The sequence below is a fragment of the Papio anubis genome, chromosome 5 (genome assembly GCF_008728515.1).
Source record: "Papio anubis isolate 15944 chromosome 5, Panubis1.0, whole genome shotgun sequence".
In the NCBI taxonomy this organism is placed as follows: domain Eukaryota; kingdom Metazoa; phylum Chordata; class Mammalia; order Primates; family Cercopithecidae; genus Papio; species Papio anubis.
In genome coordinates, this window is record NC_044980.1 from 110019662 (window position 1) to 110044737 (window position 25076).

At 35.4% G+C, this 25076-nt stretch overlaps 1 long non-coding RNA gene across 1 annotated transcript; it reads left to right on the top strand.

The window, feature by feature from the left end:
- Positions 1 to 4437: 4437 nt before the first annotated feature.
- Positions 4438 to 24388, top strand: LOC103885347. The gene is made up of 2 exons (XR_001903668.3): positions 4438 to 5955; positions 24108 to 24388. It is a non-coding gene; the product is annotated as an uncharacterized LOC103885347 (long non-coding RNA).
- The last annotated feature ends 688 nt before the right edge of the window (positions 24389 to 25076 follow it).

The following is a 25076-nucleotide window of genomic DNA, read 5'->3' on the forward strand; positions in this document are numbered from 1 at the left end:
GAGATTTAGATTTAGTTGCAAATTGCTGTCCACCTTGTAAATATTTACTGTAGAGGGCTTTGTGATTGAATCCAAAACATTAATTACACCTCTCTTACTTTGTGTTGCTACCATGTCGTTTGTGTGAGGTTTACCCAATCCATCCCCAGTTCCAGGATTCCTCCCTGATTAGTTTTATAAACCATTCAGGATCACCTTTAAAACACTTAAAAAATTATTTTAGGCACAAATAGATATAATAAAAAGCATAAATATTAGGTGTATGGCTCAATGAATTTTTATTTATCTATACACCATATAAAACTACAATTAGAGTAATAGTAATTCAACGTTTTCTTACTTTGAGATTGCTTCAGTAGGCCGGGTGCAGTGGCTCAAGCCTGTAATCCCAGCACTTTGGGAGGCCGAGACCGGTGGATCACGAGGTCAGGAGATTGAGACCATCCTGGCTAACACGGTGAAACCCTGTCTCTACTTAAAAAAAAAAAAACAAAACCAAAAAACAAACAAAAAAACTAGCCAGGCGAGGTCGCGGACACCTGTAGTCCCAGCTACTCGGGAGGCTGAGGCAGGAGAATGGCATAAACCCGGGAGGCCGAGCTTGCAGTGAGCCGATATCCGGCCACTGCACTCCAGCCTGGGCGACAGAGCGAGACACTGTCTCAAAAAAGAAAAAAAAAGAGATTGCTTCGGTGATAATCAAGTGACCCAGGATTAAACCAGTTAGGGCATGGCATTTCTTTTAGCTTCCGTGACTAGTTGAAGGATGGTCTAATGAGAACAAAGCACTTGCTAACCGCAGGAAATGACTGTCTCTCCAATCCACTGTGAACTAGGGCCTGTTGTCTTAGGTATTGCTGATGGTCATCTAGTGACCACAGGGAGTGCTAGCACGAAGACAAACATTTACAGAGGAAGGTATGGATGCAAAGAACCCAGATTAATCTCTGTCTAAAACTCGCCTTTCTCCTGGATACTCTTATTGTATGTTTCAATAAATGCATTGATTGCATTTTGGGCTAGATTTTCTTTTACTCAAGACCCAAACAAAGTTAAAATAGTTACCTTTGTACTTTTTGTTCTTTTAGGAGTTGACTCACTTTTTTGTACACAAGCAGCCCCTTGTACACTTCAACGTGAGACCCACAAATATCACTGATGTAGGCCTCAAATTTTGAGTGGTTGTCTTTTCACTTTTCATATTCTACATTCTAGAAAAAAAAAATCATCTGGTTTCTAGCCCTTGAGAATAAAACCTCTTTCACATGGAGAAAATATGAATATGCAAAAGGAGAGGGTGAAAAGATTTCCTGCTTCATGAAAATTCAATTTGTAATGTAAACAGAAGTCTTTTAAAACCACAAAAATTCAGAACAAAGAGCCCTAGATATCATGTTAAAAGAACGGGGTTCAAGTCCCCGTTCCACCCATAAGTAAGTCATGTGTATTAGTCTGCTCTCATGCTGCTAATAAAGACACACCCAAGACTGGATAATTTATAAAGGAATGAGGTTTAATTGACTCACAGTTTAGCATGGCTGGGGAGATGGAAGGCAAAGAAGGAGCAAAGGCATGTCTTACATGGCAGCAGGCAAGAGAATGTGTGCAGGGGAACTCCCCTTTATAAAACCATCAGATCTCATGTGACTCACTCAGTATCATGAGAATAGCACTGGAAATACCTGCCTTCATGATTATGATTCAGTCACCTCCCACCAGGTCCCTCCCACAACACATGGGGATCGTGGGAGCTATAATTCAAGATGATATTCAGGAGAGGACACAGCCAAACCATATCACTGTGTGACATAAGTCAATTTCCCTGTTTTAGTATTTTTAACTGTAAAACAAAAGAGTTAGATTATGTGCTTCCTAAAGTTTTGCTAACTTACAAATTACTATGAATCTTTGTAATACTTGAAATTTATCAATGTCTGCCCTTTTATCAGAATTATTTCTCTATTTCCTTCCTTTTCATTCTTTCATTTTTTTATTGTTTTAGAAATAAGTATGCACCTGTTAATGTCCTCTATATCCTAGAAATGTTTTTATTCATAATTTCTTGTTGGCTATAACTAAACTATATGGAATGAGGGAAAGGAATATATAATTGTAGCTGCTCCATTTTTAATTTAATTTAGTTTATTTATTTATTTGCCTACTTACTTTTTAGCTACATACACAATGCTTAGCTGACTTTGAAAGTTGTCCACTATCTTTTAGCTTCCACTTGTTGGTGAAGGAGATAAACTTCTCAGCTCTTCTAACATAATTCTTTCTCCAAATCCAAGGGTAAACAATAAGATTATGTTTAACCTTGAATTAGAGAGTTAAAACATTGCAGAAAGATTTTTTTTTTTTTTTTTTTCCGAACACACTCTCACTTCCTAGGATTACTAGGAGAGATCTTAGAGCTTTATATAAATACAGAAGCTGCAGGCCTGTTGTAGCAGAATCTCTGTTGGAGCAAACCAGAAACAAAGGATTTGAAATATTTGTAATATTTTTAAAAGCCTTCCTATGGCTAATCCTCAGATCTTTTGGGACCCACTGACCTGTAGTAGACTGTGCTTAAATTTACTTCTAAAAATAGCCTTTTATCCAGAGATATGTAAGATTCCTTATTATTCTAGTTGTGACAGTCCTTTCATGGCTGATGACTCAACTGTGGCCTAGATGACAACTACCATAGAGTTTCACTATGTTGATAGGGTTAAAATTACTAGCTACCAGAGTCTCTTGTACTTATCACATGAACTGATTCATACAAAGTTAAATATGGATAATAGAAATAATGTGCATGTGGAAACTTGTTTGCCTATCCCAGAATTGGGGCCCAAACATAAATGCTGACTGGGGCCGGGTAAGTGATGTAAGCAAAGAAGTAGCCTGGGGTAAGATAATAAGGAAGAGCAGAGACCATTGCAGCTAAGCGGCAAGTTCCGCAGTCTGAAAGGTTTTGCTGTAGCTCAACTCCAGCTACATACTTTCATTTGAGAATCAAGCACAGGGTTGCCAGATCTTTAGACTGTCTTTTAAGTTAAAAATCTAGATTTTTTATGCCAAAATTTCCAGATTTAAATTTTGGCACGTTAAAAAAAATAAAAGTACTGAAAGCAGTAAGGTGGGTCCTAAGTCTGTGGGGCAAAATTTTGTCTGTAAGCTTTTAGTTTATGGCTGTGCCTATATAATCTATGAATTCTGGGAAGTGGGGATAGGAGGAAGTTTCCAGAAGAAGGAGACTGACCTTGGATAGTGTGCAAATGAGTGGGCATCATGACACCTCAGCCAAGGAACAGGGCCCAGGAAGACAGGTGTCTAGAGAGCTCTCTTAGGCCACAGGATCTCCTGGTTTTTGGTTCCCTCCTCTCCTAGAATGCCGTTAGTCCTGGGGAGCCTACTGTGCTAACAAGGGGAGGGTATTTCATTCACCAGCTGAAAGAGTGACACATTTTCTGTTTAATATCTAAGAAGTGAAAAAGTTTATTAAAAATATTTGTACAGCAACTAGACTTAAGACAATTGAATTCAATGCTTCATTATGTATTTTCAGAAATAAAGGCATTTATTTCATAAAAGGAAATTGCCTATTGGCTTGGTTAGTTTATATTTGATTTTCCAACTAGCTTTTTGGATCATTCACAGTTCATTCCATATATAATATGCATTACAAATGGAAAAATTTGCCTCATGTCAATAACTTTATTTTGAATAATGGTAAAAATTTCTAAGATATACATAGGTCTGTAGAGTTTTATACCACTAAGTAGATTTGTTTGCTTATTTATCTTTTTATTTTGAAATAATTTCAAACAAATTTGGAAAAATACTCTAAGAATTCCCATATATCTTTTATTCAGATTAATCGTCAACATTTTACTCTATTTGACATTTCTTTCTCTCACCTCATTTATTGTATATACTACTAATAATATATGAGAAATATATATATTATTTCTTTTTAAATTCATTTGAAATTAAGTTGTAGATATCACATTCATCTTCCCTTAAATACTTCAGTCTTGGGCTGGGCGCGGTGGCTAACGCTTGTAATCCCAGCACTTTGGGAGGCCAAGGCAGGCGGTTCACGAGGTGAGGAAGTCGAGACTGTGGACTCTACTAAAAATACCAAAAAAAAAAAAAACAAAAAAAAACAAAAAACAAAAAACAAAAAACAGCTTAGCCTGGCGTGGTGGCGGGCGCCTATCTTCCCAGCTACTCGGGAGGCTGAGGCAGGAGAAGGGCATGAACCCGGGAGGCGGAGCTTGCAGTGAGCCGAGATCACGCCACTGCACTCCAGCCTGGGCGACAGAGCGAGACTCGGTCTCAAAAAAAAAAAGAAAGAAAGAAAGAAAATTTCAGTCTCAGTCTTTATTTACTAAGAATAAAAACAATCTCATATATAATAAGCTCAATATAATTATCACAATCAGAAAACTTAAACACTTAATATAATACATATATCTAATCTATAGTACATATTCAAATTTGCTAATTGTACAGTTAAGGTCCTTTAGAATTTTTTTTTTTCCCAGCCCAGAATCTAATTTATGATCATGCATTGTATTTTCTTTGTCATGTCATTTTAGTCTCCTTTAACCTGGAACAATTCCCCAGCATTTTTGTTGTTCTTTACAGGGATCCCCAACCCCCAGGTCCGGAACCTGTATGGGTCTGTGACCTGTTAGGAACCAGGCTGCCCAGCAGTGGATGTGAGCAGCTGGTGAGCTAGCATTACCACCTGAGTTCCGCCTCAAGTCAGATAAGCGGCGGCAATCGATTCTCATAAGAGCTGCAAACCCTACTGTGAACAGGACCTGTGAGGGATCTAGGTTTTGTTCTTTTTATTGGAATCTAACTAATGCCTGATGATGTGAGGTAGAATAGTTTCATCCCAAGACCATTCCGCATGCCCAACCCTGACAGTGGAAAAATTGTCTTCCACGAAACTGGTCCCTCGTGCCAAAAATATTGGGGACTGCTGTTCTGTGATACTGACATTTTTGAAGAATACAAGTCATTCATTTCATAGTTTGTCTGAAGTTTCCTCATAATTATGTCCAAATTATGCCTTTACTGAATAAATGATGTGTCCTTCTCAGTGTGTTATTTTAGAAGGCTCATGAAGTCATTTTTTCTCTTAATTTTGATCACTTAGTTAATACCAGATCACTTAGTTTACACCAAATTTCTCCACTCTAAAATTACTGTTTTCCTTTTATACCTTAAAAGTAATTCAAGAAGAGATACTTTTTGGCTTTGTAAATACCCTGTTTCTGACTAAACTTTCACTTACCAGGCTTAGTGTCCATTGATGATTCTTGCCTGAATCAATTATTACAATCGATTGTAATGGTTGCAAAATAATGATTTTCTAACTGTGCCATTTTTTCCTATGTTTATTAGTTAACCTTCTACTCGCTTTCTTTATTTTTCCTTATTTATGTATATCAGTATATACTGATTCTTATTTAATGGATTATAATTCATTACTATCATTATTTATTTTGGTCTTTAAGTGTCGAAGTATTGATAAAATATTTTTAATATTATGATTGCTCCAAAATTCAGTAATGTATACTTTACTACAAGATAGATAGCGCATAAACTGGAAAAGTAGTTCAATCTCTTTTATTTACACCTCTAAATGTATTTCCATCCTCGTTCACCTTGCTGACTATCCCTGGAGCCTAAACTATATGAACTGCATCCATGGGTTCTTTTGTCCAACCGTTTCTAGATGGGGTTGGCCCATGAGGAGTGCCCATAGGCATTTGGAGGGAAGTAGGAGAATGAGATTCAGTATTTGTTTACCAAATGTCATCACTAAAAGGAATTTTACTTTTCTAAGTATTTTGAATTTTAAAATTATACAGTATAGAGCTGAGGGTTGGCAGTTATTTTCTCTCAGCACTTGGAAAATATTATACTGTCTTCTGGTTTCAACCGTTTCTGGTAAGAATTCTGCTGTCTATAAATTTAGTTATTTGTCCTTTAAAGGTAAATTATCTTTTATTCTGGTTTCTTTTAAGATATTTCCTTATCTTTGGTGTTTTGCGGGTTTGCTCTGATATGTCTAGGTATAGATTTCTATTTTAGTTATCTTGTTTAGGATTCATCTTACCTCCTAAACTCAGTACTCAAATCTTTTGATATCTAGAAAAATTCCAGGTATTTTCTCTTTCAATATTGCATTTCCTTCTTTTTTTCCTTCCTTTTCTTAATTCTTTCCTTTTGGGAATAATGTTATAAATAGTTTGGAACTTCTCATTTATTCTTCTTCACTCTTAAATTTTTTTAATATATATAAACTTATGAGGCACACATTCAATGTTGTTACATGCATAAATTGTGTAGTGGTCAAGTCAGGGTTTTAGGGTATCTATTATGCAAATAACAGCTTTTCCATATTTTAGCCATATTTTCCATGTTTTTTCTTTCATTCTAGATAATTTCCTCAAATCTACCTTCCAGTTCACTCATCTTTACTTTAACTTTGTTTAATCTGCTATTTACTCCAACCACTGCATTTTAAATTGTAATGAATGTTTTTTCTTTTCCGAATTTCTATTTGATTTCTTTTCATATCTCTCTAGTTTGACTCATGTTAACATTTTAAACATACTCATTTTATAGTTTCCATCACAACTTGACTTTCTAAGGGTGTCTATGCTAATATTTGTTCTAGCTTTTGATTCTTGCTCAGGAGATTTTCTTACTGTATTTTGAAATTTTCAGATATGATCTTATGCTCAGTTGTGATTTCGAGGTAGGAAAAACTGTGATGCCTCTAGCATGGTTTTGCACTTGATTTTTCCAGAAGCCCCAGTGTTCTCAATATCCTGGGATACATTTTTATTTAATTTTCAGTTTGGAGATTTATGAACCTCATAAACAGCATAAATTGGAATTCCAAACTGACAAGAGGTATAGGACATTGTTATGAGTCTTACCTCAGTTCTAGATAAGATTTGCTGATGGCACCCTGTGCAGGCAAATGGTTTGTTCTAGTCTGTACCTTCACTCAGAATCTTACTATGGGGTCTAATTTAGTGCAGGAAGACTCAGTTTCAAATCTTTGCTTTTTCTAGTGCCACGTATTTTCTCCTTAGTTTTTAGATACTATCATTCAGATGATACCAATAATTCTGCATAGGAAAGCTGCAGCCTTATACATTTACTATTCTATTTTTGTTTTGTTTTGACCTGTATGAATTTCCTTTCCTTCTCTGGGAGCTCAGTTAAGAATTCAAAAATATTTTTAAGCAGTTTTCTGAGATATAATTTATCTACCATAAACTTGTCCATTTAAAGTGAACATTTTAATGGGCTTTAATATTTTGATACAGTTATGCAACCTTCACCACAGCAATTTTAGAACATTTTCATTACCTTAAAAAGAAACCACAACCATTTAGCAATCACTCCCCCATTTCTCCAACTTCCAGGGCCCTAGGCGACCACTAGTTTATGTTCTGTCTCCATAGACTTGCCTATTCTGAACATTTCATATAAATAGAATCATACAAAAGTAATCTTTTGTGCCTGGCTTTTCACATAGCACAATGTTTTCAGGGCTCTTCCATTTTGTAGTATGAATCAATACTTAATGTCTTTCCTTTTTCCTAACTAATAAACTATTTTAGAGTAGTTTTAGATTAACAGCAAAATGGAGCAGAAGGTACAGAGGTACAGCCTTCTGCTGTACCTTCTCACTATGGAGGAACTCCAGGTCCTACACAGGTACAGCCTTCTCACTATTGGTATCCTCCACTACAGTGGTACCTTTGATATAATTAATAAACTTACATTGACACATCATTATAATTTACCTTGAAATTCACTCTTGGTGTTGTACGTTCTATGAATTTTGACAAATGTGCAATAACAAGTGTGCACTATCATAGTATTACATAAAAAATTTTCAGTTTTTAAAAATTCATCCTTCTATGTCTGAAACTAATATAGCTACTCCTACTTTCTTTTTATTAGTGTTAGCATAGTATATCTTTCTTCATACCTTTACATTGAATTTGTGTGTATATATTTAAAGTGTGTTTCTTATAGACAACATATAATTGAGCCTATTTGTTGATTCAGTCTGACAATCTCTGCTTTTTAATTGGGATATTTAGACCATTGATGTTTAAAGTTATTATGATACAGTTGGATTGATATCTACCATATTCTTTACTGTTTTCTATTTTTTGCCCTTGTTCTTTGTTTCTATTTATGTCTGCCACATTCTTTCTGCCTTTTACACTTTTAACTGATTCAAATTTCTCCCATTTTTATTTTCTTGTTTTGCTTTTTAAAGTGATTGTGTTAGAGTTTGCAATAGACACTTACAAGTAATTCAAATTCACTTTCTTTTTTCTTTCTTTTTTTTTTGAGACGGAGTCTGGCTCTGTCGCCCAGGCTGGAATGCAGTGGTGCGATCTCGGCTCACTGCAAGCTCTGCCTCCTGGGTTCACACCATTCTCCTGCCTCAGCCTCTCCAGTGAGTAGATGGGACTACAGGTGCTCGCCGGGCTTAGTAGGGATGGGGTTTCACTGTGTTAGCCAGGATGGTCTTGATCTCCTGACCTTGTTATTTGACCACCTCGGCCTCCCAAAGTGCTGGGATTACAGGTGTGAGCCACCACACCCGGGCTTCAAATTCACTTTCATATAACACTATACTTCTTCACAGGTAGCATGAGTTTCTTATGATAATAACGATAATGATCCTAATTCTTCTTTCCTGTTTGTTGTATAATTTCTTTCATACATTTCACTCATACATAAGTTTTTAAATATATATGCATGTACACACACACATAAGCAAACACAATCAAATAGATTATTTTGAGCATACTGTTATGTTAGATTAACAAAGAATTAGAAAGGTAGAAGTGTTTTTTCTACCTTTACTTATTCCTTCTTCAATGCATTTTGTTTCTATTTATGTATCTGATTTTCTGAGCTACATAATTTCCCTTCTCTGTAAATAACTTCTTTCAACATTTCCTGCAAAGCAGGTCTACTCTCAGTCAATTTCCCCAATTTTCATTTGTCTATAAAAGTCATTATTTCTCCATTATTTGTGAAAAATAATTTTGCAAGGTACAGAATTCTAGATTGAACTAAAGTTAGGTATTTCCCTCACCAAAGTGGAAGGCTAGAGCTGGCTGGAGTTGAATATATCTCTTCACCCAGGTCAGTTGGACACTCTTAAAACCCCAGCAGGTTAGGATCTGGTAAAGGCAGGTCATATTATGAAAAACAAAATTCTCTGGCATATTTATAATCATTTAATTTCCCTTCCTCCTGATGGAAACATGGGAGGACTTTTCTTCAATATTCATTGTGAGGGCCTGGTAGAGTTCCTGGAGGTAAAACTTGCAAACTCTTAAGGTGTCTTCTATGACTGGGTCCCCCTACAGTTTTAAACTCTTGAGTGTTGTCTACACTAAGCTTCTAGCAGTTTGTCATTTACAGTTCATTCAGATTTCTTTACCCCAGCCCTGGTTTGTGCAGAGGTTGGAGCTCATGAGTTTCTACTTTGGTAAACTGTGATTTTTTTTGTATCCCTTTGTCCATTTCTCCACTTTTTTGTGTAGTCATTTGCCCTGTGATTTTATTTCTCTGATGGATTGAAGAAGAGTTGTTCATTTTTCGGTTTGTTCAGCTGTTTACTTGCTGTTGTGCGGGTGACTCTTACATGCCAGATCAGAAATCTGTTAATTTAATTTCATACTGAGTAATGTTTTGTTGAGTGGATATACCATATGTTATTTATTCATTCATTAGATGAGGAATCTTTAGGTAGTTTCTCTTTTTGGCTATTATGAATAATACTGCTATAAACATTCAGGTACAAGTTTTTGTTTTGGCATATGTTTTCATTTCTCTTAGGTATATGCCTAGAAATGGAATTGCTGAATCTATGGTAATTCTACTTTTAACCTTGAAAAAAGCGCCAGACTATTTTTGAAGGCAACTGCACTGTTTTATGTTCCCACCAGCAGTGGATAAGGGTTTCAATTTCTTTACCTGTTTTCTAACACTTATTGTTTGTCTTTTTGATAATAGCCATCCTAGTAGGTTTGCAGTGGTATCTCATTGCAGTTTTGATTTGCTTTTCCCTGGTGGCTTATGATTGTTAGCATCTTTCCACATGCTTAGTGGACATTTATATCTCTTTTTTGCAATAATGCCAGTTCATATCCTTGGCTTATATTTTAATTAGGTCATTTGTCTTTTACATTGAGTAATTACATATTCTAGATACATTGAGTAATTACATATTCTAGATACAGGTCCTTTATAAGATATGTAATATGCTCATTTTTTCCCATTCTGTGGATTACTTCTTCATTTTCTTGTTGTTTTTTGAAAAACAATAATTTTAAACTTTGATGGTGCCCAATTTCTCTGTTTCTTTTTCTTTTTTGCTTATGCTGTTGGCAACATATCTAAGAAATCATTGCCTAATCCAAAGTCACAAGGATTTATGACTATGTTTTCTCCTAAGGGTTTTATAAATTTAGCTTTTATATTTAAGTCTTCAGTGTTAACTTTTCAGTTTGGGTTAATATTTTGTATATGGTGTGAGGTAGGGTTTCTAAATTCATTATTTTGTATTTGAATGTCTAGTCTTCCAAGCACCATTTATAAAAAAGACTGTTATTTCCCTATGGAATGATCTTGACACCCTTGTCAATAATCAATTTACTATAAATGTGAAGATGTACTTTTGGACTTCTCTATTCTATTCCATTGATCTACATGTCTATGTTTATAGCAGTACCACATTTTCTTGATGTGTACTTAATGTAGCTTTTTGTAGTAAGTTCTGAAGTGGAGAAATGTGAGTCTTTCAACTTCCCTCCTTTTAAGGCTGTTTGGTTATTCTGGGTCCCATATTTCCATATGAATTTTAAGATCAGCTTGCCAATATTTACAAAATAAAGTCAGGTGAGATTTTGATAAAGATTGCATTGAATTTGTACATTCATTTGATAAACATTGCCTCTTAACAACTTTGTCTTTTAGTCCTTGAACATGGAATATCTTTGTAGTTATTTAGATCTTTAATTTCTTTCAATATTGTTTTTATGTTTTTCTGAGTATACATTTTATACTTTTTTTGTTAAATTCACTTTTTCATATTATTTAATATAGTTTTTTATTTTATATAGAATTTTATTTTATATAGATTTTTAAAATATATAATATATTTTTTTGAGACAGACTCTTGCTCTGTCACCCAGACTGTAGTGCAGTGGTATGATCTCAGCCATAAATCTATGATGTAGTTTGTTTCTCTCAAGGAACTATCAGCCTCTTCTTAATTGTTACCAACAAAATCTCCATTGTTTTTTGAGAGATCCTTTAGGTTTGAAATTCTCCACACTGTTTTAGATGAGTCATTTTCTTTGGTGATGCCTTTAGAAGTCTTCATTTTTGTGGACTGCTTCTCACCCTGTGCAACATCTTTGAGCCAATGCTCTAGGTGTAAGGAGCAGAGAGTAGCCTCTTTTGAACTTTCTTCTCTGGGTGTAGAACTTCCACAATACATTCCAAATTTTAGAATTTGGCACGTGAGTCATATATGCCAATTAGAGCATTCCATCATTGGCAATAGCGATTAACATCTGACTTAAATGTGGACAATGATTGTTGTTGACAGTGGTGGTAGCGGTGTCATTTGCTTGTGTGTGTGTGTGTGTGTGTGTTGTGTGTGATTAAGTTAGTGTATGTGCACACATATTTTCCATTGAGATTTAAACTTAGAATTTTTTTCTGAAAGCGTGTGAAAAATGATGCTTTTTTTTTTTTTTCATGATTGCTGAAATAAAAGGATGTCAACCTAGAAATTCCAGAGGCTATTTTTGTTACCATTTGGGGAAATCTGTATGAGAATAAAGTCATCAACAAAGAAGGTAGACCTGAGGAATAGAGAAAATTCTAGCCAACAACATTTAATATGATATGGCAATGTCTAATTGCAGCAAAAGTACGGATTTATCATCTACCTGAACATACCTTGCTCCCCATTTCTAACCTAGTTCTTCTCCATACATCCTTTCATCCCTTGCAACTGGACCAGCTTGAGCTGACTTTCATCATTTGACAAGTTCCTGGACAGTATGTGCATTAATATTAATTTTCCAAAAATGTATAAATCATGTGTCACATCCTACTTTGGCATTAGACAATAAAATTACTCATTGGTTACAAATACGTCCAAGTTTCTTTGACTTCCTAATATACACAGGTTACTAGTTTTCCTGATAGCTTTGGAGGTTGTTAGGTTAGGAGTTTGAGAAGGGTGTGGACTAATAGTAGTTTTATAACTATTTAGAGACTAGTAATTTTTTTTAAACTAGTGTCTATTTCTTCCAGGCAGAATCTCTTCAGATTCATAGTCATTCAGGGAAAGCATGCATTTTATACAATTATGTAGTTAGGTAATTCCTAGGAATACCCAATTACAAAGCCCCTATATCAGCAAGTCTGTTGCCCCTAAACAGCAAAAATCAAGAATAACTCAAGCTTTCTCTTGAGCCTTCTTTCTCACCCAGAACTCTAAACACGTACATCCAAGGAAACAAAGAGAAAAAGACTATGTCACAACTCTCGTAGAGCAGCAAGCATATTTTTAAACAAATTCCAAAGTTTACTCCTATAGAGATCACTGGAAAAGTGACACAATCTGCAAGTGTAGAGTCCATAACTGAATTATATTAAGGCATCTTGATTTTGTAAATTGTACTTCCTTGTGTTTCTGAAGCTTTGGGAGCATGAGGCCAGAGAGTGGACTTTTTGGATTTTCATGGAGTGCTTGCTCTTGTTAGGGGACTGCTAGGGAACTGGGCCACAGGACAGTAAGACTGGGCCGCGCTGGAATGACCTACTGTCTTCTCCAAGAACGCCTAAGAAGTGGAAGGGCTCAGGGAAGTCTCGGTGCCCAAAAGAGCTGGTTGTGGGTAAAGGCTCATTTTTGTGAGTGGACCAGGATTTTGCTAAATTAGGAAACAGGAGAAAGAAGAAAACAAAACGACTCTTTTGTACCTTGGTCTTTTTTTCTTTTCCCCACAGTGAGATAATTATTTTCTAGTTTGGTGTGGATCTTGGATAGAAGCCACCTATCTTTACTGTTCTAACCTTTCTTTTTTGTTCTTTGCCTCTCTCATTTCTGGAAAACCTCACTGAGACCTCAGTTATTACTTGTGTATGAAAAATATTTTTATCTGGTTATTTAGAAAGAATAGGCCACCTGTTTCTCATACAAATTTCTACACCTCTATGTTCCCCAAGTCCCTGCAAAATCCCTACTTATATTTGCTTGTTGAGACTACTGTGTTTAAGTCATTGCAAGTAGACACCTAGAGGCAGATGAGCAAGAACAAAAAAGTTTTTATTTGTTTCACAAAAGTTTTATTGTTTCACGATATTGACTTATCCAGTGATTGATAGTAGGGACTGTAAAACAAAAAGTTGAGATTTTAAACAATGAGATTTAAACCTTAACATAAACCCCTTTAAAAATAAATGAAAGCTTAACTTTTAATAACAGCAATAAAGTTTAAGCCATTGTTGCTATGACACTATTATCTTTCCTTTTCAGTACACTAGGCCCACAAAAAGCTTTTAAAACAGTACCTTTTGTTTACATTATTAATCTGCTTAGCAAAACATTTCTTTGAGATAATATAAAGGTAAATTTCAGTCTAATCTATGGTAAATGATTGCCAAATTGCTGAGTTGAACTGGAATTAATGAACTTTTATTGTGGGAGGATCCATTTTGAATCATTTTTTTCCTCCAATCTTGTCAAACTATATTACATTAGGATCTGTTTTACAATCATGTTTGAGTCCTCTGAATTCTTGGTGACTTGCTTCTTTTGACACTTACTTGGTTCTTTTTATTTATGTTTACTCTGTGGCCTAGACCTTGAAATATGATCTAGAAGCAATCAGAACAACCTTGAGCAGAGAGAGAATAGTCATATATTTCTTATTATTATTCTACTAACTTTCTAAGAATTTGGATCATTATTCTACCTATAGTGTGACTGCTGTGGCCTTGAGTTCTTCCTTTGGTTTAACTCATACAATTTCTATTATTTTTGTATTTGGATTCTTCATTTTTGTTTCCTGAATACTAGTTATTTATATTTTCCTATTAGTGCTATTCTGATTTCTTTTGTTGTTGTTGTTTAACTTTTATTTTAAGTTCAGGAGTACATGTGCAGGTTTGTTACGTAAGTAAACTTGTGTCATGGGGATTTGTTGTACAGATTATTTCTTCACCCAGGTATTAAGCCTAGTACCCATTAGTTATTTTTCCTGATCCTCTTCCTCCTCCCACCTTTCACCCACCAAGAGGCCTCAGTGTGTGTTGTTCTCCTCTATGTGTACACATGCTCTTATCATTTAGCCCCCATTTATATGTGAGAACATATTGTCCAGTCACTCTGTGGAATGTCCCTTAAATTGAATTATCTGCTATTTTTTCCTTACTAGATTGATGTCATGCATTTTTTTAAAGAGTTCTGCAAAAGTGAAGTTGTGCTGTTGTTGGTTCATCATATGAGGAGGGAGTTGATGTTGTCATGTCTTTTAATGCATGATGTTAACTTTGATCAGTTGGTTAAGGGGGATACCTGACAGGTCGTTCTCCTGCAAAATTACTTTATTAGTTTTCTACGGATATTTGGTTTCCGTTCCTGCAGTAGTTTGCTACAGATAATGGCCTCCAGCCCCATCCATGTCCCCGGAAAGAACATAATCCCATTATTCTGACAAGGGATATTTAGTGATATTTCTAATATCAGCCCTTATCCCAAATCTCAATTCTCCCTCTAAGGAAAATGGAATGAGAAAACAAGAAAGAAAAGCACCCTTGAACGGAGACAGAAACATTGACCCTTCAAACTCCTTAGTTAGCCACTGAACTAGAAAGAAATTACATTGACTAAGAGTCAATATAAACAGAATTCATTCTGCGTTTTCCTGACAGACAAATTGTCATTTATCATTGCTTTCATGGTTAGCCAGAGAAAGTCAACTCTTATTTAATTTTTTTGAGTAAATGTATTTGTGAACAGCTTTTGCTCAAAACTCTTCCTAGCTCATTTGCTCAAAACTCTACAGAGCTTCCATTCTGCAGCCTTGTGAGGTTCCCGTCTGACTTCTGGGGACTTTTCTTGCCCAGAAGTTCTCTGCAGGTGTCAACATGCCCTTCCACTGCTGGCAATACAGACCCAGCCAGTTGGCTTCTGCTCCTTCCTTTCTTGCCTTTGTTCAAGCCTGTCTTTTATGTAACAAGGGATCTGTTCTCTTACTCATCTTGCCTGATCCTATCATTTTCCCCCTGCATCTTAGTCACAAATTTCTTAATAATTATTTTACTTTAAAATACTTTTGAATTTTAAACAACTTGCAAAAAGATTATACTGAGTTCCTCAATGCCCTTTGCTCAGGTTCCCCAGTGATAACATGTTATCTAACCAAAGTCCAATGACCTAAACCAGAAACTAAATTCACCTACAGGCATTATTCGAATTTGCTAGTTGTTCCACTAGCATCTTTTTTTTTTTTTTCTTTTCTCTGATTCAGAATTCAATCAAGAATTCTACATTTTATTTAGTTGTCATGTCTCCTTAGTCTCCTATTTGGGACACTTTCTCGGTCTTCTTTTTTCTTTTCCTTTTTGGGCTTTTATAACCTTGACATTTTTAAAGAGTACTGGTCAATCACTCTGTGGAAGGTTTCTTAATTTGAATTATCTGGTATTTTCTGCGTACTAGATTGATGTCATGTATTTTTGTCAAGAGTACTGCAAAAGTGAAGTTGTGCCATTCTTGGTTCATCATATGAGGACGTTTTTGATGTTTTCGTGTCCTTTTTATGAATGATGTTAACTTTGATCACTTGTTTAAGGCAGATATCTGACAGGTCTTTCTCCTACAAAGTTACTGTATTAGATTTCAAGGGCTCCCATAACAAAGTGCTACAGGCTGCGTGGCTTAAAACAACAGACAGTTATTGTCACAATTCTGGAGGCTAGAAATCTGAGTCATGCTCCCTCTGAAGCCTCTAGGAGAGGATTTTTCCTTGTCTCTTTCAAATTCTGGCAGCTGCAGGGATTTCTGGACTTTTGGAGGCATAAGTACAGTCTCTATCTCCATGAACACATGACATTTTCCTGTGCGTCTGTCTCTTTGTCTCTTTTCTTCTAAGGACTCCAGTCATATTGAATTAAGGGCCCACCCAACTCCAGTGTAACCTCATCTTAATTTAACCAATTACATCTGCAAAGACCTTATTTCCAAATAAGATCACATTCTGGGTTCCAGAAACGGTATGAATTTTTTTGGGGGAGGATGCCATCCAACTCAGTAAAGTTACTATTTCTCGTTTTCTAATTACTAAATGCCATGTGGGGAGTGACACTAAAACTGTGCAAATGTCCTTTTTCTCCTTATACTCTTGCCCACTAATTTTAAAATCCAAATGCAATTCTTGTCTGCATAATCATCACTCTGCTGTTTGCAAAATGATGAGTTGTGATTTCCACGATTTTTCTACCTTTATCAATTGGAATTCTGTCATTAAAGGAACTGTCTCTTCTCTCTCATGTACTTATTTTTTGTTTGTTTTTTCTTTTTTTATGTACTTATTTTAAAAGTTATTTATTTACATTAGTATGAACTCACAGATTCATATTTTATGGGTTATAATCTATTATAATAATAATAATTATTGCAATTATTAATTGGCAATAATTGTCCAAATTGTTAACATTGCTCAAATTGTCCCAGATTGCCCACTACCAGTTCCTGCAAGTTGGTTTTCTTTTTTGGCATCTTGCCATGTGCTGATAGATGAAATTTTCCCTGGTGATTCTGCTCCTAATTTTGGTGCCTCTTTCTGAATTCCTATTGTGCTCTATCGTTAGTGCCACTTTTCAGCAATTAGTTTTGTTTACTTTTAATTTTACCTGATTTTTTCATTCTCCAGTCACACCTCTCAGACTAGACATGGTTTCTAATATTTCTCCAATTTCTCTTTACTCTCAAAATTAAGAATAGAATCTCAGGACTAAACACAGAGTACGTACTTGAATTACTCTAGCTTGATCAGTCGATTAGTCTACTAATTTATGAAATCACAATTTCTATTCACGTAGCATCCAATGTTCTATGGTTCTTTGCCTGGAATTTGATCACTGAATGTATAATGTTCCTTTCTGAATATAACAGGATTCTACTTTCTTCTGGCCTAAATATCTAAACATCTGGATGTGTTTGTATTAAATACTAAGTACTACTGACAATGCTTGCTTGCCTGGTAGCTTCCTACTAACTTTAATTAAATACACCAGGCAGCTTTTTACTCATATTCCCAAAGCCTTAATTATAAGAGCATACCAGTACACAGACACAATTACTGGTTCCTTCCTGTGACAGGGTGGAGTAAGTGCATCTGGATAAATGTTTGCTGGAGCATTAAACTGAAGAGAGCCAATTCTCATCTACATTTTTTGAGTAAATGTATTTGTGAACAGCTTTTGCCAACTTCATTTTAGATTCAATTTGTGAACACTAATAACAACAATAACTTGATTAAGGACAGGGGATTGTTTGCAAACCTACTGCATACCTGTCATGAAACTACTTAAGAAATGAATAGCATCAATCAATATTGCTTCTGCTATGCAAGGTCAAGTTAAACCCTTGGTGTGCTTTTTATTGCATTTTTAGAAGACTGAGTACACCTAAATCAAAGACATGCACATTGCAAAAATTTAGAACATTTTGTTTCTTTTAAGTCATTGACCTCTGCAAGAAAGTAAAAACACATAGCATTAACACAATTGAAGAGGATTACTTGTCACACATGGCTGCACATTAATCTGCATGGAATCATAGTTTCATATACTCCTGAAAATGTAACTAACATAGTGTAACTTACAAGACAAGACTTCAGTGTGAGCAGGAGACTTTATTTACTTAGTTTTCTATATCTATACTTACCTTTTTTAGACAGTTACCATAAGTGTTTGAGACTAACATCAGACTAAAAATGATCTGAAAATTATACTCATAATGATAATTAATGTTTGAGGATATTGTGGAATGGAAGGATATTTGTAGGGTGAGTACTTGAAGGGTTGGGGTATGTGAGTTTGAGAGTCACAGTGTGGGGAGCAAAGTTGTTCTGCTAAATGTAGTATTCTGAGGAGAATCTGGGAGGCAGGAGATAGCCATCAACTATAGAATATCCTTTTTTTCCTTATACTTTTGCCCACTAATTTTAAAATCCAAATACGATTCTTGTCTGTGTAATTATCACTCTGCTGTCTGCGAAATGATGAGTGTGATTGAAATTTGCACTGGGGAAAAAGGATCATGAGGGGACCCACGAAGGTAAAAACAAATAACCCCCCAACCAATCAAACAAAAGATTCAGAGAACAAGAATATATGATATGGATTTTGAAATCGCTTGCTGTGGGATATGCCATGTAGCTCCCATCCCATAACCAGCAGTTTTTTTGGCAAATTCTAAGACACAAATACTGGGCACAGTCAGAGTTTTGCTCATTTCGTTTCATGCAACTGTGATGTATGCAGCTCATATTTGAAAGCAATTGTTCAAGAGGTGGAAGAGACCACAAGAAGGAAAGCTTTCCTCTTTCTACTTTACAGTCATCTCGTGTTTTTAAGTTCTGAGGGTGTGAAATGGGCTATTGAGCTAATCTTACTTTGCTCCTGAGGGATAGTGAGGAAATGTGCTAGCTGATATTATACTCAAAATACAGAATTAGGTATTATCATTATCCTATTTTACACATAAAAGAAATGAAACTTAGAAAAATGACATGCAAATGGCTAGATTTGAATCTAGGCTGTCTACCTCAAACCACTCTGCTATCCTAATTTCTAGGGTTTAGAATACAGTAAGTTCTCAATCAGTGCAAATAGAATTGTATGAGTAACAGGTTGAGGAACTCTTTTAAACAGAACATTTCGCTGCTGATAATAGGGGCAGGGTGGTGACAGGCACAAAGTCACAGTGCTCACTCTTAGCACAAATGAACTAATTTATGCCTCAGAAGAGTCCTATGCAGTGGTTGATGTAAAGGAACAAAGTAGCCTGCCAAGGTTCCAGGCGTTTAAGTGGTAAACCAGGGATCTGAATGTAGGCTGCCTGACTCTAGAATCTGTGCTCTGAACTGTGTCCAATGCACCCTGACCTTCAGAAGAATGTTTACATTTGATGAAGAGGCACTAATCAACAGATGGGTTGCTATAATCATCCCAATAAATGCTCTAGTTAGTAGTCAAATAGAACTATCAATAGAAGAAAGTCTGCTGGTGTCCCCTGGAGGGACCCAAAAGTAAATTCCCTGAAGTTCAGGCAGACTTAGAGGCAGTATTACTCATTCTACCCCTCTGTTGTGTACAGTTCATCTCTCCCTGACTATGCTGGCTTCATTCATATTAAGATAATGAATCATGGTGATGTTGACTCCAGTTAGAATAATTATTCTCTACATGCCTTCATTTTTTAAAGAGGCTGTGTTAGGAGAACCAGAGAACCACTCCAATTAAAGTACAATTTTCTATCTTTCCAGCACTCTTCCTTAAACTTGAGAAGTGAGGAAAAAAGACCAAGTGCCCTGCCCTAGTTATTGAGGTGAATAAAACCCAGCTGTCAGAGAGCAAACCTCTTTTACTTCGGTTCCAAACCTCCATGGATGTATATTTCAGCTGGTTTTTTTTCCCCATCCTTAGCCTTATTTCCTCATGAGTGCATCAGCTCACACAAAGATTCTCTTTCAAGTGAGCTGGCAGGTCCGTGAGTTCCCTGTGGCTGTTCTCAATGACGACTTTCGCAATCAGGACATTGGTGAGAAGATCTACTATTTCTCCTTAATTCCAGCCTGGTCAGACTGTGCAAGGACTTGTTTGTAGAAAATAATAGACAATCACTGCTATAGAAAAAGATGGGTGGCTTTTATGGAGTTGATTAACATCAAACCATATTGCTTAAAACAATTGTGGGAAGGGTGTTGGTAATGGTAAAAACATACGCTGCCGATTCTTGCTTTGTCTTCTTTTACTTGGCTGCTGTCATAAGCCATAAAACTTTTGTGTGACTGCTTGGCATTGTCGTAGGTGAGAACTAGAAAACTTGTGTCCTCTTCCTGGCTCTGCCCTTGGTTTATCGCCTAAGCAAAACATTAACCACAGTATGCCTCGTTTTCTTCCCTTTTCTAAGGAAACAAAAATGATCTTACTTGGGCAGGTTTGGTGTATTTTTCCTATTGTGACCCAAACTGCTTTGCACACATGGGGCTCTAAATTGTCATATAAAACTGGAAAACAGTGAGAGACTGGCCCTGATAGGGAGTTCTCTAAGTGACTGAATGAATTCAGCACCTAAACTGGACTATTAAGATTGACTGTGGCCATTCCCAACAGATGGAAGCCTAGATCCTTTGAGAATAGGAGAGCTCTGAAATCATCTCTTCCATTCACTGCACAAATGGTATCAGCACACCATTGTGCAGTCCATCTGGTCAACTCTTGGGCCTAAACAACTCTTTATTTTCAGGGAGAAAGAGAAATACTAAAAGAACAAGCAGTGTGGAATAGATCACTCATTCATGTAACATATAAACACATAAGTGAAACTGCCTACACAGATTCTGGTTGGATTAGAAAGTGATCATTGTGGAATGCTGTCATTTGAGAAATGCTGCTACATCTGTTCCTTTCCATTTCAGGATGTTGTCCTTAGAATAGTTCACCTTAACCCAATTCTATACTATGCAGGAATGATTTTTGTGTAGGTGCCAAGGGAAGGAGTACCACATACACATAGGGTGCAAAAAGGTCACATATGACTCCGCCTGTGCTTTTCTATCTTGTCTGCAAATGGCCATGACAACAGGTCATTCCATGTGTGGAATGACGGGCCTTACTGACTGGAGCAGCAGCAAATGTCAGAAAAGAGTGGAGCCTCAGGTATATAGCAAGTTTGTCACAGAAGTCCCATTGCTCAGAAGGACCATAAGACTCTCACCTATAAATTAACTGCAGATGCTAATGCTGATATTGTACCAAAGATGACAAGATAGTAACACGTCACTGGGATTAAAGTTCATGTATGTGTGTGTGTATATATATATGTGTGTGTGTGTATGTATACTTACATGTAATCATGTACATATGTCTATGATCTCCCAAATTTTTATATATACTATGTAGTATACTGAATTAAATTGTTAATAATAAATTTCAAATTTTTATTTCCTCATGATCTAGGAAACATATTTTTTTAAATAAAGGAAGCTTTTAATATGGACATTGTTCTTATTAAAACCATTGCTTATGTTTAAAAAGGCAGAGTGTTAAATGCTTGTGACTTTCTTGTGTTTTTATAGTGTAAAAGTTAAGAAAAACATTCTTAGCATCAGTCAGCCTTCCTTCATTAAGCAAGTAATGGTTCTTCAAAATATTTTTAAAAGAAACAATGCTTTAGAGTTAGATTTTCTACTAGCTCTAAAGTGTGAGATCTAGTTAAGGTAGCATCTCTCAGTGCCCATACCAGCATCATAGCCCTGTGCAAATTTCCTCTGATGCTGGCAGGAATTGGGACAACTTGTTTAATAGGTAAAGAGCTGCTGATGGAACAAGTTCTTATCTATAAAACTTTTAGCATACTTTGCTACCCCTGTTTTGTTTTGGTTTTCATATTTTATGAGAGGACAAGATAATCATTATTTTCTCATATTTTACTAATTTAGGTACAACTGAGTGATTTTCCAGATCTTAGGTGGTTTTCTTTTCCCTCCTGACCTTTCTAGAAGCTCAAGGATTCAATGCCAAGTTGTTTTCCACATAGTGAGATCAATAAGTATTACTAGTGCAATGAGGTGTTCAGTCACTACACTACCTATTTAAACTCCCATTAGTTACAATTTTAGTTGTTAAGCATCATTACATAAGCATTCTCTGGCCTCAGCATCTAACACTTCAAAGTCAAGCAAATGCTGGTTCATGAATTCTGATAAATATCTGCAAATAGTTTTGGGTGTAGGACATCAAGCTTTTCAATCAGTATAAGAACCTGTCAAGGATAGCTCATTGTAATTAGGTATAAATATTGTAAACATTGGCAATTGGGAAAAACATATGCCAATGTGCTTATTGGCAAGCCCTGTTGTAAATAATAGTGTATCTGGATGATGATCAGTACATAAAGTGTTGTTTGTAGTCCTTAAGAGCTATTGTTCAACGATACTAGATGTGTTGACAAGTAATTCCTGAAGGCCCATATGAGTTAAGTGGTCAATGTGGAGGAGATCAAGAGGTTCAAGACTAAACTCTTGTCCATAAAAAATGCATAATCTTAATAGTCCAAAGTGCAGCAACAATTTTGGAACCGAAAGACCAACAAGAGTTGAGGAGTTAGGTGTAGAGACAAGGAACCAGCAGAATGAGAACCATGATTTATATTGACCCAGGCAAGGGACCTTTAAGGTTTCTTATCAGAACAGAAGATACTTCCAAGTGAATTTGCCTCAAATTTGCCTGCAAAGAGGTTGTAGATCATCTCCTAGCAATCAACGCAGTCTCTATTTCATTTATAGTAAAGATGAGTGGATTATCTTCCTTTTGTAACCAACTCCTTAGAAGCAATTTATTTAAGTTAAATTTTTATTAGCTAAAAATCTTAATTCTAATTTTTCAGCATCTTAGCTTATAAACCAACTTTTATGCTAAATATATAGACAACTAGATGCTATCATGTTTCACTTCTCCAAAACAGGATCAATGTTTTCAAATAAGGCCATGGAGATATGGAACTGGAAGACAATTTAGGAACTCATTATAAATTACAGACTTTGAGAAATTATTTGTGTAACACAATATAGAAATATCTTACCATTAATAATCTAAATATAGATAAGAGTGATACTTTGGCTTTTATTATACAAATAAATTTTTCTCACTTCTTTATTTCACTTTGTATGCAGAGACCAGCTTACTTTTTATGTAGTAAGATGGTATAAATTTCATTCTTTTAATCTGGTATTCTAAATCAATAATGTCTGCCTTTTAATAATTTCTTTTTTAATGGTATTGTCTTTCAGAACTGAGGTAAATTTTTTGAAGCTGTTTTATTAAAATCATAAAAGGAAAGAAATAAGTGAATATATAGCAAACATCAATCTATGCAGGACAATTATCAAGAAAATAAATATAGCTGAATGTGAAGTGATCTTAGAAATCCCTTCATAAACCACAATATTGCCTCATATACATTGAATAGAAACCAATCAATTTTCCCTCATTATTATTTAATGTTCATGCAGTGCAAAAATATATACATGACTCTAAACTAAATGTAATTGTGTCTAAAATCTGATAATATTGGGCTAATTTAGCATCTAATTCGAAGAAGGATTATTATCCACAGATATATAAGTATGATCCTGTCCTGAGATATATATAAGATTGCATCAGATAGGTGTACACAGTTAATATAGTGAATTATAATAAATGAATGGTTGTTATTTTTTGAAATTGATAGACAAGACTTTTATTGGAATGACATAGTTTAGCTTACAAAATTCCATCACTGGTAAAATTTTATGTTGACTTCATCTGAAAAGGGATTGCAATCATTCAGTTTGTGAGAACTACCCTCTCCCAATGACAAACAAAAGGATTAGGCACTTGAATTAAGCTTAACTTCCAAAAGCTACCTAATATTTTATTAAAGTCTACTCTTAAAAGTGCTTCCATAGAATCGTGACTTTCACAATACTGGCGAACATGGAAGAGGAAGGAAGCTTCAACAACTTGAAAATACATAGTTGTTTTCCCTTTTTAAATTTAGAGAATGAATAAAAAGTCTACATGTAAAGATATATTGTATTAATCAACTAATAGTGATAGAGGCGCAATTGCCCTGGCAGATTATTCAAGATGCTGAGAATGGCAAACTCTTCAACTTGAGTGACTACTTACATTTATATGAACCAAGAGACCTTGAGAGTTCTTTTTTCTCTTTCTTTTTCTTTTTTTCTTATCAGGGACGTCTCAAGTTAAAGCAGGAAAAGAATCTACTCTTTCAAATTAAGACTGAGAAGGAGATGTCATGGAGTCCTTCAGAACCAACTGAAACATCTAACACCCTAACACCCTGTACTGTTGATATAAAATTCTCTTTCAGTTACTGTGGATATGAGAGGAGAGGGGTTTTGACAGAGGCCTCTTAAAATAGACTCATTAGAAATTCATCAGGGTCAGGTTAACCAGCTAAATGAAGAAAAATAAAATGTTCCAACAATAATGGTGAATACAAATACAGAAATATACTGCTGGTGAAGATTTTTCTTTTAAAATACATGTTCAGAGGTTCTGAAACAGAACAGTGTTTCCTATGCCTGGGTGCATTTCTCTTCTTTCTCTGTCAAGTAACGTCTCTGTGAAGCTCATCATGTATAGAATTACTTGAATGACTCATTTTAAATATAGCATTCCTCTTTATCACTATCCCTAGCAAATATTCCGAGTTCTAATTCTATATATTTTTCAAGGTGTGAACCTATATACATTATTATCCTACTTTATAACTGAAGAAACTTTGTTGTATGATTATATATATGTATATATATGGCCAAATGCTGAAATTGACCTCTTTGTAATTAGATCAACCCGTCAGCAATTCAAAGAGAAAAACAGTAACAGTAAAGAACAAAACACTGTCAGAAATTTTAAAAATCAATAAAATGATCTGCTCTGTTTGTGAAATTAAAGCCATAAATTTTCTTACTATTTCATGGGAAAAAAATCATCTCATTAAATAATACTTCATTAACTAGCAACTGCATATGTGGATTTCAAAACAAAATTATTTCTTAATTCACTATTTCTCAACTCAGTAAAAGAGTATAAAAGTAAAGTTTGATTTTAGTCACTAAACTGATTTTTCCTCTCTAGACGTGGCTACCCAAGATGCACTAGATAGAAGACACTAGTTCCTGTATCCTGACATTTAG